This window comes from Polyergus mexicanus, unplaced genomic scaffold (genome assembly GCF_030449975.1).
Source record: "Polyergus mexicanus isolate NDT 795.1 unplaced genomic scaffold, iyPolMexi1.0 SCAF_19, whole genome shotgun sequence".
Taxonomy (NCBI): Eukaryota; Metazoa; Arthropoda; class Insecta; order Hymenoptera; family Formicidae; genus Polyergus; species Polyergus mexicanus.
The window spans coordinates 1,280,355-1,294,902 of NW_027223339.1; the positions used below are offsets into that span (position 1 = coordinate 1,280,355).

Below are 14,548 nucleotides of genomic sequence, written 5' to 3' on the forward strand. Positions count from 1 at the left end.
CTGTCCGCCGTTATTCGAGAAGTAACTCCTTTCAATTATTACAAACGTCATCGGATCAGGTTACAATTATCGTAAACGTCAATGTTCGCGTTGAAGCGCGCAAATCTATGATACCGATGTAACATACAATAATACAGCTGCCGGAAAAGTTTCCGGTTAGTATGACGAGTGCAGAATGAGGAATTGCGTCGTGATTTTTTTCTATTTCTTATAAATTATTTTTAATTTGACGTAAATTAAATAGAATGAAAAGATATGATATATATTCTGTATGTGGTGTACGCAGATTTTGGTAACATTAAAGCTGTTTCAAATTCTGGATAAGTTTTTGAGTTTTATTATTCTTCTCTTGATCTAATTAAAAAATTAAGGAGAAAAGTTGGTTAATTATATATAATAAATGTAAAAGAATTTTCTAAAAAAGATCAAAAAATTTTTATTAAATTTAACGATTAAATTCAACGATACACACTTAAATTTAAGAATTAAATTTAATGATACACGTAAATAAATCAAAAGTTTTATATAAAATGCAAATATTACTATCATCTATGAAATATTATATTTTTAGAATTCTAATATAATCGATAGAATTTTATTTTTTCGAAGAGACTTTTAGAGTTTTTATATATTTTTTAAAAAGGATAATTCACATTAGAAAAAATAAGAAAATTCATTCTCTTTCACTTTTCGGATGGACATTTTTTCAAGTTTTCCGTAGATAAAGATTTGTTTTTCATTCTGAGAATATATTTTTATTTTTTCAAAATTCTAAATAATATTTTAGTTAAAAGATATTATGACTCGACTTTTAACAGATTCAACAGAAGATGTATGTTTTTATATTTCATATTCAATTAATATTTCTTTTTGATGTTTTGATATATGATTTATATATATGATTTATAAAATTATTTTGTTTTGTCATATCATATTAATGTTTGGAATACAGAATAGCATCTGCCAGTATCCGTTGTTTAAAACCTGTGACATAATAAAATTGGCGATTCTGTATTATCGTTGCTGTATTATCGTTCCTCTTTGTGAACTGATTATCGTTATTAACTCGCGCGTGGTTTATCGGCAGGTGATCTGCCCTGTGGGAGCGCTTCGCTTCTCTCTTCCTGTGTTTGTCATTTTTTTTCGAACTCCAGTCGCTAACTAGCTGCTCCACCACGAGCCGACGAGCGAACAGCGAGAAATATTATCGGCGACGTTCGTTAAATATCGAGCCCATTAAAATGCCACCCATCCTGGATAAACGTCCGGTGCCAGAGCGACGATAAATCCGTGGCCCACCGCGCTCGCATGCTATTGAATATCGCGTGAGCGGGATTTTGTGAGAACCTCCGGTGTTGTCGGGCCGCGGATTTCGATCGCGATACTTCTGCTCGTTATATGCTATAATTAATTATGATAATCAGTAGCGGCGATTAATCGTCGTCGGGCTCTCGAGAAAGAGGCAGTAATTACTTCCACGCGGTGTCTACCGATGACAACTTATTGTTAGTAACGAAGCTAACATAAATGCGCGGCGTGCAAATTGCGACTTTCCTCTCGAAAAATGAAAAGAAAAATAGGTTGACTGAAAATTTACGAGAGGAAAGTAGATTTCTCTTGTAGCTTATATTTTAGGAGAGATGGGCGTTTCTCTTCTCTGAGATTTATTTTATAAATTATATTTACACATATTTACACACACGCAAATATATATATATATATATATATATATATATATATATATATATAATATAATTGTACATATAAAATATTTCGGCAACGATTTTTCAATAACATGGTATTCAGTCTTGGCGGCGTAAACATTGGCGCGCTATTGTTTACGTATCATGATTTTGTTATTACTCATACAGCGACACTTGAATAAGAACTATAGTGGGGTGGGACGCTTCGTCGACATCAAATTCTTTTCTTATATGTTATCATTCACACGACGACATCCGCGCAGTAAAGTAGCTGTGCGAGACGCTCCGTCAAATTCGTTTCCTAAACGCGATCGCGACAAGTACCGGAAAATAATTTGATAAAATAATTATCTACTTATCTTTTAAATACGTTACCACAATAAGAAATAATTATTTCTTCAAAAATAAAATTTAAAATTAAATATATTTTCGATGCTTTATCGTTTGACTTTTAACAGCATCTAAATATGATTCGGATTAAGATCGAGCAATTAAACAATCGATTCGCAAAATCGAGTAATTAATACAAGACTTCGCGATACATCAATCGTTTAATAAATATAATTAATCATAATTTAAAATATATTTTATAAACTTTAATATTCCCCGTATATACATATATATATATAATATAATTGTACATATAAAATATTTCGGCAACGACTTTTCAACATGATATTCAGCCTTGGTGGTATAAACATTGGCGCGCTATTGTTTACGTATCATGATTTTGTTATTACTCATACAGCGATACTTGAATAAGAACTATAGTGGGGTGGGACGCTTCGTCGACATCAAATTCTTTTCTTATGTGTTATCATTCACACGCCGACATCCGCGCAGTAAAGTAGCTGTGCGAGACGCTCCGTCAAATTCATTTCCTAAACGCGATCGCGACAAGTACCGGAAAATAATTTGATAAGATAATTATCTACTTATCTTTTAAATACGTTACCACAATAAGAAATAATTATTTCTTCAAAAATAAAATTTAAAATTAAATATATTTTCGACGCTTTATCGTTTGACTTTTAACAGCATCTAAATATGATTCGGATTAAGATCGAGCAATTAAACAATCGATTCGCAAAATCCAGTAATTAATACAAGACTTCGCGATACATCAATCGTTTAATAAATATAATTAATCATAATTTAAAATATATTTTATAAACTTTAATATTCTCCGTGTATATATATATATATATATATATATATATATATATATATATATATATATAATATAATTGTACATATAAAATATTTCGGCAACGATTTTCAATAACATGGTATTCAGCCTTGGTGGCGTAAACATTGGCGCGCTATTGTTTACGTATCATGATTTTGTTATTACTCATATAGCGACACTTGAATAAGAACTATAGTGGGGTGGGACGCTCCGTCGACATCAAATTCTTTTCTTATGTGTTATCATTCACACGACGACATCCGCGCAGTAAAGTAGCTGTGCGAGACGCTCCGTCAAATTAATTTCCTAAACGCGATCGCGACAAGTACCGGAAAATAATTTGATAAGATAATTATCTACTTATCTTTTAAATACGTTACCACAATAAGAAATAATTATTTCTTCAAAAATAAAATTTGAAATTAAATATATTTTCGACGCTTTATCGTTTGACTTTTAACAGCATCTAAATATGATTCGGATTAAGATCGAGCAATTAAACAATCGATTCGCAAAATCGAGTAATTAATATAAGACTTCGCGATACATCAACCGTTTAATAAATATAATTAATCATAATTTAAAATATATTTTATAAACTTTAATATTCCGCGTATATATGTATATATATATATGCTTACATTTCTATTTATTGAAATTATAATATCAAAAAAATATTATTGATATGTTATTACAAGTTATTTTATAGATTAATTATGATAAATAAATGATTTTACCGTGACTTTTTGATGTGATAATTTTAATAAATAGTATAGTACATATATATTATGTTATCTCTCTTGATTACATTATATATGGTAATTTAAAAAAAAGAGGGAGGGAAAATAAAGTTATAAAATTAGATTATTCTCACTTGTGATAAGACTTCATTCTGCTCAAACAAAGCAGCTTTTTAAATTCTTCTTTATTGCTTCCTATTCACGTTCCTTCAAGGTATGACTTCTATGATCCTTGAATAAAGATATGTCTAACATACTTAATAACAAGACAGAAAGTTCAGGTAAAATGTACGTGTAGTTAATTTTTATTATTTCTTAATTGGTTTAAGTAAAAGATTTATAAAAAGTAAGTGAATTAAAAAGTGTCATAAAAATGTTGTACGAGAATTTTTATTACAAAGTTCAATGCAAAAAGAATTTCTTATTATATTACGTGATAAGTCATGAATCTTTATCTATCTTTCGTAATGCGAAAATATTTAACGAACTTGGAAAAATATATGTATAATGTGCACAGATAACAGATAACAATATTTTCTTGTGGATTATTGTGATTCAGTATCAGTGATTCAGTGATTCAAAATCAAAAATTTTATTTGCACGAAGAGTTTCCTACGCAAGAGAGGTAATTTACTTATAATTTTTCTTATATAACATTATATTAATTATAAAAAAATTAAGTATCTTAGAGAAACATTTCGATGTAATATTACATATTGTACGCATTATGGTGTTGTGGTGTGCCTTTATTACACCGCTTAATTAATTTGTATCTTATTAAAAGCGGTAATTAGACGTATTACAGAATCTGCAGTCTAAATAAGTCGCAATCGTTAAAGAATCGTAATTTTACGAGAATTTCCGCATTATATTAATTTATTTATTTGCTGAGAAAATGTTATCAAAAAAACGGCATTAATTGAAATAGCAAGAATGATTAATTGTCTGTGTAAAAAATTGATTTTTTCCAATTGCATAAAACTTGGCCGAAACAATAATAAATAGTTGCATATAGAGATTTTTTTAATGATATTTGATTTAATCAATACAAGAAAAATGTGAATTTTTATGCTTATTATAGATATACATATGTAGATGTAAAAAATATCTGATTTAAAAAAAAATACATAGAATATAATCTTTGAAAATCTTTCTACAATATCTTTCTGCAAAACAATTGTAAGAAGATGCAAAGAGAAAGGAAGAGACCTTTAATTTTTTCTCGCGGCTACACTGATAATGAAAGATGCTGTTCTTTCGTGACTACGTTTGTAGCGCACTTCAATTAAGACAAGTTTACTTTACCTTTTTCACTTTACATGTGCCATCTTACATATAGTGTAGAAGACGATACAATCTTGAATTAGAGTTTTAACAAAATTGTATTAATGTATAATAGTTCTACACATATTTAAAAAATACGGCTATTTTTATAGACACTCTCGCGAAAAATTATGATAGATTTGTTCAATATACGATATTACAATAAACAAGTTTTATAATAAGTTATTTATTGTATTTTTTAAATATTCTATTCTTTTAAAATTATTTTTTACAATTTTTAGATCTCATTTATACACGCGGTGTGATATTTATTGTTGGCTTGTAGTTGTATTAATTGATTTATCTTTGTCCAGACAAAAGAATAATTAACTCATTCTCTGCACACAGCGGACTTCCGTTTTCTTATCTAGATTTTTAAATGATAGCAGCTTCCATACCCGTGAAATTGTCCTTTCAGGTAATTCGCGGATTGCGTGCGCGAGATCTTATCAGATAGATGCGGTCTGGAGGAAGCAATGTCGTTCTCTTCGCTTCTCGTTGAATATGTTCCGGGCCTCGCGGTAGATAAACCTTGATTTCGTATCTTTATGTAAGAGCTTTAATTAAATCTGGCACGAGATATCGCGATCCATCGTATCTCGCGCGTCTGGCGCGAAATTATAATGGCCGAGTCGTCAGTCAATGGAGCCAACTAGCTTGGGCTTTATGTGCACCTATCTACTGTACATTTACGTTCCTTTTATGCCGAGGCGATGTATGGAGCACTGCCGACATTTCCATACGTCTCATTTTACAATTGAGATTTTATCGATGTATTAAAACGGACGAATTTCCGACGCAACTTTATGCAGGATGATAAATTGGAATTACTTGTTTCCTCGTTACTCTATATGTTTCTAGACCAAAAATCGGCTGTTATTTATTTATTTTTTATATTTTATTTATATTTATATTTATACATTTTTTGGAATATTTATTATTACTTTTAATGATATTCCAGCACATTAATCACTTTGAGATACATTTTGAAAATGGTATTTTTGTGCGATATTTAAAAACAATAATATTTTAAAAAGTTTATTTTTCTAGATATATATATAATATAAAAAAAATTTAATATTTATATACAAACATATTGACATTCTAAATGTTTATTAGCAAATAAGTTAACAATCTGATGTTGTATTAATAATATTAATATATATGTAATTTGGCGTGAAGCGTGATACAGGCTAATATAATACAATCGGATTAAAAAATAATTTGTTATAAATAAAGGCATGTCACAATAAAATGTATGGCATTATAAATAATAAATTGTGATTCTTATGAATTTGTATCATAAATGAAAAGTTCTTTGAAATTGTCGATGAAATTTTATGCATCGAATAAAGATGAAACATATCAGCAGTTTATTATCGTCTGACTTATTAATGTTAGGCGGCCATATGTGTACATATGTAGGATGCCGGTCGTAGATTCGCCTTGCGCCATACGTCGAGAACTATAATTGAGATTTTATCGACGCGCTAAACGGCCAACTTTTGGTGCAACACGTGCCGGAGTTTGCATAGTGTCATGATGGCTTTCTAATCGAACAACGATCTAGAGACGTTAACAATTGCGATCGCGAATTATGTCTTAATTGGCAGGCTTTATCTGTGAATAAGTATCTAATTTTCGATCTATATTTATGTTACAGACAAAGCAACGGCATCGATTTTTTCACCAAGAAACGCGATGACTATCAAAAACTTTTGGAGACATCTTATTTGTGAGTTGTTTTTTAATTTTTGGCACATATGCTTAAATTATGCATTTAATGCAATACGTATAAAAATTCATTTAGGCTATTAATTTACAAGGAGCATGTTTGATATTTTTCATATTGGTTAGTTGTTTGGTTTTACAATTTGTCATAGATTGTGCGCTTCTTGAGTAAAGCACTGATTCTCTGATAAATTTCGAAAATTAAATTTTTCTTGGGAAAAATTATATGGAAGATTTAATAAATGTTTTACACAAGTTTTTAATTTTTCTAAGATTAAAGATATCTTAACAATTACATTCTCGATTAGTATAAAATTTATTTACAATTAATTGAAGAATATATTGTATTATTAAATGAAATTCTTTATAACAAATAGTCAACCTTCTTAAAACTATGAGTACATTTTAAATAACCAAATTTTTATATAATTTCTAATTTGTATTTTTTTATGCTTAATTTTCGGAACTTTGTGTTATATGGTACAAAAAAATTTTTAATTGATACAAAAGTTTCTCAGTAATTTTTATAAGATTTTCTATGCTATCGTATCAAGAGATAGAATTTAGAGTAATGAATATACTAGATCTAAATAATTTTATATAAAAATTTAATATTAAAGTAACAAATATTAAATATATATTATTCTTTGACAAGAAATTTTTACAAACTTTTTTGATATGAAATTGTCGAGAAAAAGCGCGGTTGTGCGCGGCGACGAAGCCGAGATTAATTTCCACTAACGCGCTCGTTGAAAATCCTGTCGATACTTGCGAGATTTCTCTTGCTGCAGTGCATCTTCATCTGCCGTTGCACAGCACGCATTAGCAAGTTTTTCGACGATGCGGTGGCGCGATAAATCATAGTCGGGACTCCAGATGAGAGACGACGGATGAAAAATGATGTTTCGGCAAACGAGCGCGTTACTGTGGTCAGAGCAATGCTGAAATCGTGCTCGGACTATAGACTTGTTCGCACAAAAGCGAGCAGAATGCTGCTTTCAACTGTCATTTAAATTCATTTCCGTTTTCTGAGATTTTGACGTGACGACTTTTATCTAAAAGAAAATTATTATTTTGAGTTGTGTATATATACAGAGTGTCCCCAGACCTACATGTCCAAACTAAAGGGGTAAATTCAGCACGCTAAAATAAGAGACTTTTATTTGGCACTTTAATTTTTACCAAATTCAGGTATTAAAAGTATAAAAATCATTATTCAAACAATAAGAATTACATTTTATAATGATCCAAAACGTAATTCTGACCATTTGAGTAATGATTTTGTCTTTAATATCTTTGGTAAAAATAGCAATATTTCATTTTTATTAAATTCCGATTTGGGGTAGCTCTATTTTTGAGATTTAATCAAAGTGCCAAATAAAAAAGTTTCTCGTTTTAACGCGCTGAATTTATTCTTTCAATTTGAACGTTTACCATAGATCTGGAACAGCCCATATAAAGATATTTTGAAAAAGATGTTTGCTTTTCATAAATAATCAAATGCAATTTATATTTTAAACATTCTAATGATAAGAATGTCTAATGGTAATCGAAAACAGTTGTTACACTTTTACAAACATACAAGTATTTTAAATATTTATTATAAATTATATTGACTTAATGTTTAGTTTGTGCTAAGTAAATCAAAACTTATCATGATACAGATTATTTTTTTTTTAACGTAAAACATTATCGTGCTATTTTTTTTTTTTTTTCAGAAGAGCTATAAAATTATATTTTATAATTTTGAAATAGAAATATATTAAATTATATTTATTTAAATCGATTATAAATTGATAAATATTAATTTGATTTTTGATAAAAAATATTCTTTAAGTCCCATCAATTTATCTTCAACTTGAGCACTTTTAAATATCAAATGATTTATCTGATGTTGCCGTAATATCTCACATACGTCGTAGACATAGCATAGGATATTGTAACTATCGACAGCAGTTGATTGGCAGTATAGATGTTATGGGTTCAAACTACTGGCGTTTCGTGATTGGAATGCTATAGATTGTACATTTGCAAACTATGTACTCGATTAATATGATATTTAGTCGTCAAAGGCCTACGTAAAACGAAGGAATATTTTAATACGTAATAATTACAGATAAAAAAAAACAGTATCTCAAAAATTGTGTTGTTATTTTAACAATAGATTATAGGAAGTAATGAAAAATTTATAGTTAATTTCTTTTTAAACTAAAATTATATGATTATAAATTGTATAAATTTATAGATTAATATATTGTCAGACACACTTCTCAGAATAAACTTAATTATTTTTGGAAACCTATGTTACACAAACACACACGCATGTGTGTGTAAAATGCATTTATATATAATACATTTACATATAAATAATTTGAAACAATTGTTTATATATAATAAATATCTTGAATCAAATACATTTCGAATTAGTTTTGAAATGGCTCGGAGTAATAATTTTTTACTTTTTGAAATACTTTCAAATAGATTTTAATTTACATATTATAAAATATAAAATTCGCAATACCTATAGATAGTATCGAGATGATAAATCTTGCGTAAAAAGCAATTCCGGTTATTAAAACGTTTCCATTTGCTGCGATTAAATGTATTTTCTACGATACTCGTAGGACTTATATAAAGCGAAGTCATGCGTACGATGAAATCATATCACGTATACTCTCGGCGCATACGTGAGATATCGGGAGTGGAACAAGAAAATCCACTTGAAAAACAGCCCACTGAACTTATCCCATTGCCGCGAAGCGTGTCTCTCATGTATTAGTCAATGCTGTAGCATACGCGTGCTTGGCGGTATCGATGTACGGGAGTTGAAAGAACTGAAATATTCAATTTGCTTACGGCATTCGCGATTAATAAGACGTACTGTGTTATTGTGAGCATCATCTTTCGCTCGATTATAAACATATAAATATTATATTTAGATCCTTCAGATTTCCGCACGCTATTTTAGCGTTTTTTAGCCATGGATTTGTACAGTCGTCTCGTAAAAATGCAAGATTCAATCAAATTTTATATATTTAACTTTATATTAATTTGTTTATATTATAATAAACACATAACTTTCTCACTCTATTTCTCCTACTACAATATATAAATAATAGAAAAAGTAGTAAATGATAGAAAAAATTGATTTATACATTAATTATCTGTGTATCTTTTAGAACAATAAAATATATATAAAAAAATATTTTTCGTTATTTTAAATGTGTAATAAACACATTTTGCACAATTTAATAATTTTTCATCAATTTTACAGTAGATGATGTTTATCTCGAGTTTTATTTAATTATTCTATTTAATGTAAATCATATTAAAATCATATTGCTTTTGGTGATTATTTAACCGATTATTAAACGCAGATTATTAAACTGGTTATATCGTCGCATATAGTGTTCTTCAATAAACTGTAATGTACTCAACACGTATTCAGCAAACGCGAATATACAATATATAAGATGTTCGTATATATAGAGTATGGTTTAGTCCTGTTAACTGGAAATTTAAGGGAAACTAAGCTGCTTCAAGAGAGAATAGGGTGTGGCATCGCCAAGATTTGAATTTAAGTTTTACTAGGGATTTTTGAAAGGGGGGAAATGCGAAAGGAGAGTGGGTGCGAGCGGGCCTTGAAGTTTTAAAAGGGTTTAGGTGAACTTCCAAGAGCCTTTTCAGAGGAAATTCCGCCATCCTCGAAGATCTGCTTTGCGTGGGCTGCATTCTTATTCATAAACGTGAAATATTGTAAAAGACTCACGGCATAACCGCGCGATGAGTAGAATTTTTTGACAATATTCGCTTCTTTTCTCGGTATGGAAAGAGAGATTGAGAGAGAGATTCTTCAATTACGAACAATAGACGAAATTTGACATAAAGTATATTGAATCTAGTTCCAATTATAACAGTTTGCTGACTTTCAAGAAACAGCAAATGTTTTGTGCACTTTACACAACTTATCGTTAGAGACAAAAATAATTATTTTGTAGATATTTATTTTTAACGCATATATCTATTTTAATATACACTATTAGTTATTATTAAATAATATTTATAACATTCGAAATATCAATTATGTATACCCTCACTGCTTATTTTTCTTGCCCATCTGATAAACAAGATTTGCGCAAAAATTAAAATATTAATTATTGATTAGAACTAATTAAAATTTTTGTTGTATGAATGTAATACATATTCTTTAATTTGTATTATTCATTAAATCGCAGATAAAAATATTCATGATATATTAAAATTTTAAATTTTATTATATCGAAAATATATTGTTATTATATATTTAATATTTAATATTATTTGATATTAAGTTGTTTACTTTTAAACTTGATTTGAATTTTTTCTAAAATAAGTAAAGTAATAATTACATAAATACAAGTTTAGTTCCGATACTTAAAAAATCTCGTGATTATAAATAAAATATTCTATCATCCGATTTTATCCGATTTAACAAATAACCGATTTAACGATAAAGAGAAAGTGAAACTCTTAAGATCAGGCAAGATCTATCAATGACGCGGAAAAAAAATTCAAATTGAAAGTGAAGAAGGGACAAATGAAACGGATTGGAATAACGAGGAGTAATCATTAAGGTTTCATTGAAAAATTCAATTATTAACGCGAGACTAGTTCTTCGAGAGTATCTATTTCCTTTAACAAGAACTTCTCTCACGATCGTGCATATAATTGCTAACTAAGAATGAGTTTCGAGATCGCTAATTCTTTCAATAATCCGAAAAATCGCGAGAATAGATAAGAAGAATACACACAGAAGCATTTATTATCACTTGTAATTTGGCGATATTTAAAACATAAAAATTCTAAAAGTTAGAGTTTCGGACTATATGATGGGATATAAATTTTGATATTATATTTAACTGAAAATACAGATCTGGAGAGAGATATGGAATATATTATTAATAAATTATGTGACAAATTAACTCTCTAATTAGAGTTTATGAATTACAAATAAAAATAACTTTCTAAATTCTTCACTCTATTAATCATATTTCTACATTTATTAAAAATTATTAGTGTAGAATTTTTTTGAATTTATCAAAGCTAGTTAGCTTTTTTAATCGAGAACATCAACATTTATTAAAGATGTTTCTTTTTTAGTAACATAACTTGATTGTAGTGAAAGAAACTTCAGTATACATTCTTATATTATGCAGACAATTCAAGACCTTTAATAACATAAATTTTATTAAATTATATAGTTAAAGGATATTGTATTACTATTCACATTCGCTCATATTAAAAATGGGTCAATATGCAAAACAATTATTGAATGTAATTTAAAATTCTATCTTTCTCTCTGTCTCTCTCTCTCTCGGAAATAATCAATAGGGCAATCTCTTGGGACAACTGTATTATAAAAATTCTTTTATCGTTTTTAAATAAAGAAGAGTAAATAACTTGAAGATAAAACCGCAGGTTTGCGGTTCTAAGCATTTGCATATATTGGTTTATGCTTGAGCATCGTGGTTTTCCATAAATTGAAATTATCCGCTTGACTTAATTTTACGCATTGTATCCAGGACGTAAGACATATTCTTCTGCTACGATTTCATCCTTCTAAGAGAGGATCCGCCTCTTTCACGTTCGCTCACAAGCGGACTTAATTCACTGCTCACTCATGCCGAAATAGGCTCTATCTCGGTGTCACGCCTTTTTGTAATTAACATTGAAGACTTGCTTGATGAGATCCTGCTTTTATGCAATTCAAGTGGATCTTTTATTTTCGCACGTTTAGCACATTTTTAACCTTATCTATTTTAATTTAGCCTTTATCGTTGTAGTTTAATTTAATTATAATTATGTATTTTCAACAAATATCATGGTATTAGCTTTATCATTCAATTTTCAATGAAAAAATTTATTGATGTGTAAATTGAAAGTTACAATAATAATTACTTTGTAGAAATTTCTTATAAAATTAAATTTTCTTATAATATTAAATTTTAGATAAGAACTCTTTCGTATAACTTTTTATTTCTTAAGCGCGTTAATGAAAATTCAGCGAAATAAAGAAAAAGTAAAAAAAAAAAAATGTGTTTACAACCTATATATGCGATGTGTATAAAAGTTATTTTAAGAGTAAAATGCTGTTCATGTTTAAATCTCTTTTCAAATACAATAGACTTGCTCTTGTTTCGCGAGCTTACTCGTATTTTTCTCTTTAAGGCTGAACCCTCCCTATTCACTTTCTCTCTTCCCTTTATTAAGTGCAAATTCTCCTTCGGAACTGTACGAAGTAACCGTCCTTTATTAGGTGCAAATTCTCTTTCGGAACTCTACAAAGTAATTGTACGAGAAGTTTTTCCTTTTTTCTCATACAAAATATACAACACAAATATACATACACATACATATCCGAAATAGAAGATCTCCATAATACCATGCAATCCCGATAAACATTTTTGTTTTTTTTTGTCGCGATTTTTATTGGAAACCATTATCCACTCTCGTCACACAAGAGCTTCAACAAATATAAATAAAATAGAATTTTTACAAAATGATTAAATATCTAATTACTGTTTGATGATAACCAATAATTAAATATATAGTAGTTAAATTATACATAGTAAAATATTTATTATAATATTATATATTTTATTTTTAAAAGATTTTACTGCTTGTAATGTATCTTGCATTAACGTACAAACAAATTAGTATACTTTGTAGTGTTAATTTCGCAGGACACTGCAGCTTTTATGTTTACCTTTGAGAAGTTTCGCTTTCTAATTTAAATGATTAAATACTTGAACTGTTCGTGGTTAATTTCGGATACAAAGAAGTTTCTTCTCGGATGTACTGCATGCATTAGAGACCTCTCATAGTTGCAATATACATCTGCACGCTTATAGGCAAACTTATACACTATTGCAACTTATCTCATGTGGTAATATTGTATATTTGACATGTAAACTCCATAAAATACATTAGATTAGACAAGTACTACTGTTCATGCTAATTCCGAATAACTGAGTATTTGTTTTCCACAGAATGGTGCAGATAATTGAAATTTGTAATATAAATTTGGTTTTGTGCGTGTACTGTGCGCGCATTATAATTTCTACTCAATATTATATTGCGATAATAAAATCTAGATACGTCTCATGAATTTTAATTACCAATGACAAATATATAATATGCAATATATATAAATTTGTAATATATTATGTAATAATCATATTTTGAGTATATTTAAACGTATATATTCAAATACTAATTAATAATAATTTTAGAATATGATAATAAGAATTGTAGGATATGCGGACAGTAATGTTAATTTATTTTAATTTTGCTGCCCTCCACAATAATTGTAGTCATACGGGTTACGGGCGTCGCAATGCTCGGCTACATTCTGGAAAGATGTTTCAGCTAGCACAAAGCTGATTGCAGCTATTACCCTGACAAAGGGTGTACGCGGTCTCGTAGTTCCTTTGGTGAAGTCTATGCAGTGCCGAAAACAATGCATCATCTTGCGCACAGAAGCGCATTCGACAGGCGTTGCAGGATGGTGGAAAACGCGTCTTGTCAATGTCATGTTATGGAGCAAGGAATAGTACATGAATGCATTAAGTTATCGCGTATAAAATATCGTATCGTATGATGCTGAGTATAATTAGTTGTGTATATATATACATGTGTATATGCATAATCAGCTACACACACATATATATATATATATATATATATATATATATACACAATATATGTATGTATAAATCAATACACATGTATAAATCAAAGATAAAATGCAATATATTTTTGTGATAACATTAACTATTTTCTAAATGATAATCGCGAGATAAATTTAACACATTATATTATGT

At 28.9% G+C, this 14,548-nt stretch overlaps 1 protein-coding gene across 6 annotated transcripts in view; it reads left to right on the top strand.

The window, feature by feature from the left end:
• LOC138941621 (uncharacterized) overlaps positions 1–14,548 on the top strand; it is a 255,219-nt gene that overhangs the window by 107,698 nt on the left and 132,973 nt on the right. For 5 of the 6 annotated variants that reach the window (XM_070311452.1, XM_070311447.1, XM_070311449.1 and 2 more), the window contains one exon: positions 6,619–6,690. The gene's annotated coding sequence lies outside the window, so the exon portion shown is untranslated. Of the gene's footprint in view, positions 1–4,182; positions 4,258–6,618; positions 6,691–14,548 lie in introns of those variants that run through there. The other variant, XM_070311453.1, reaches the window with a different exon arrangement.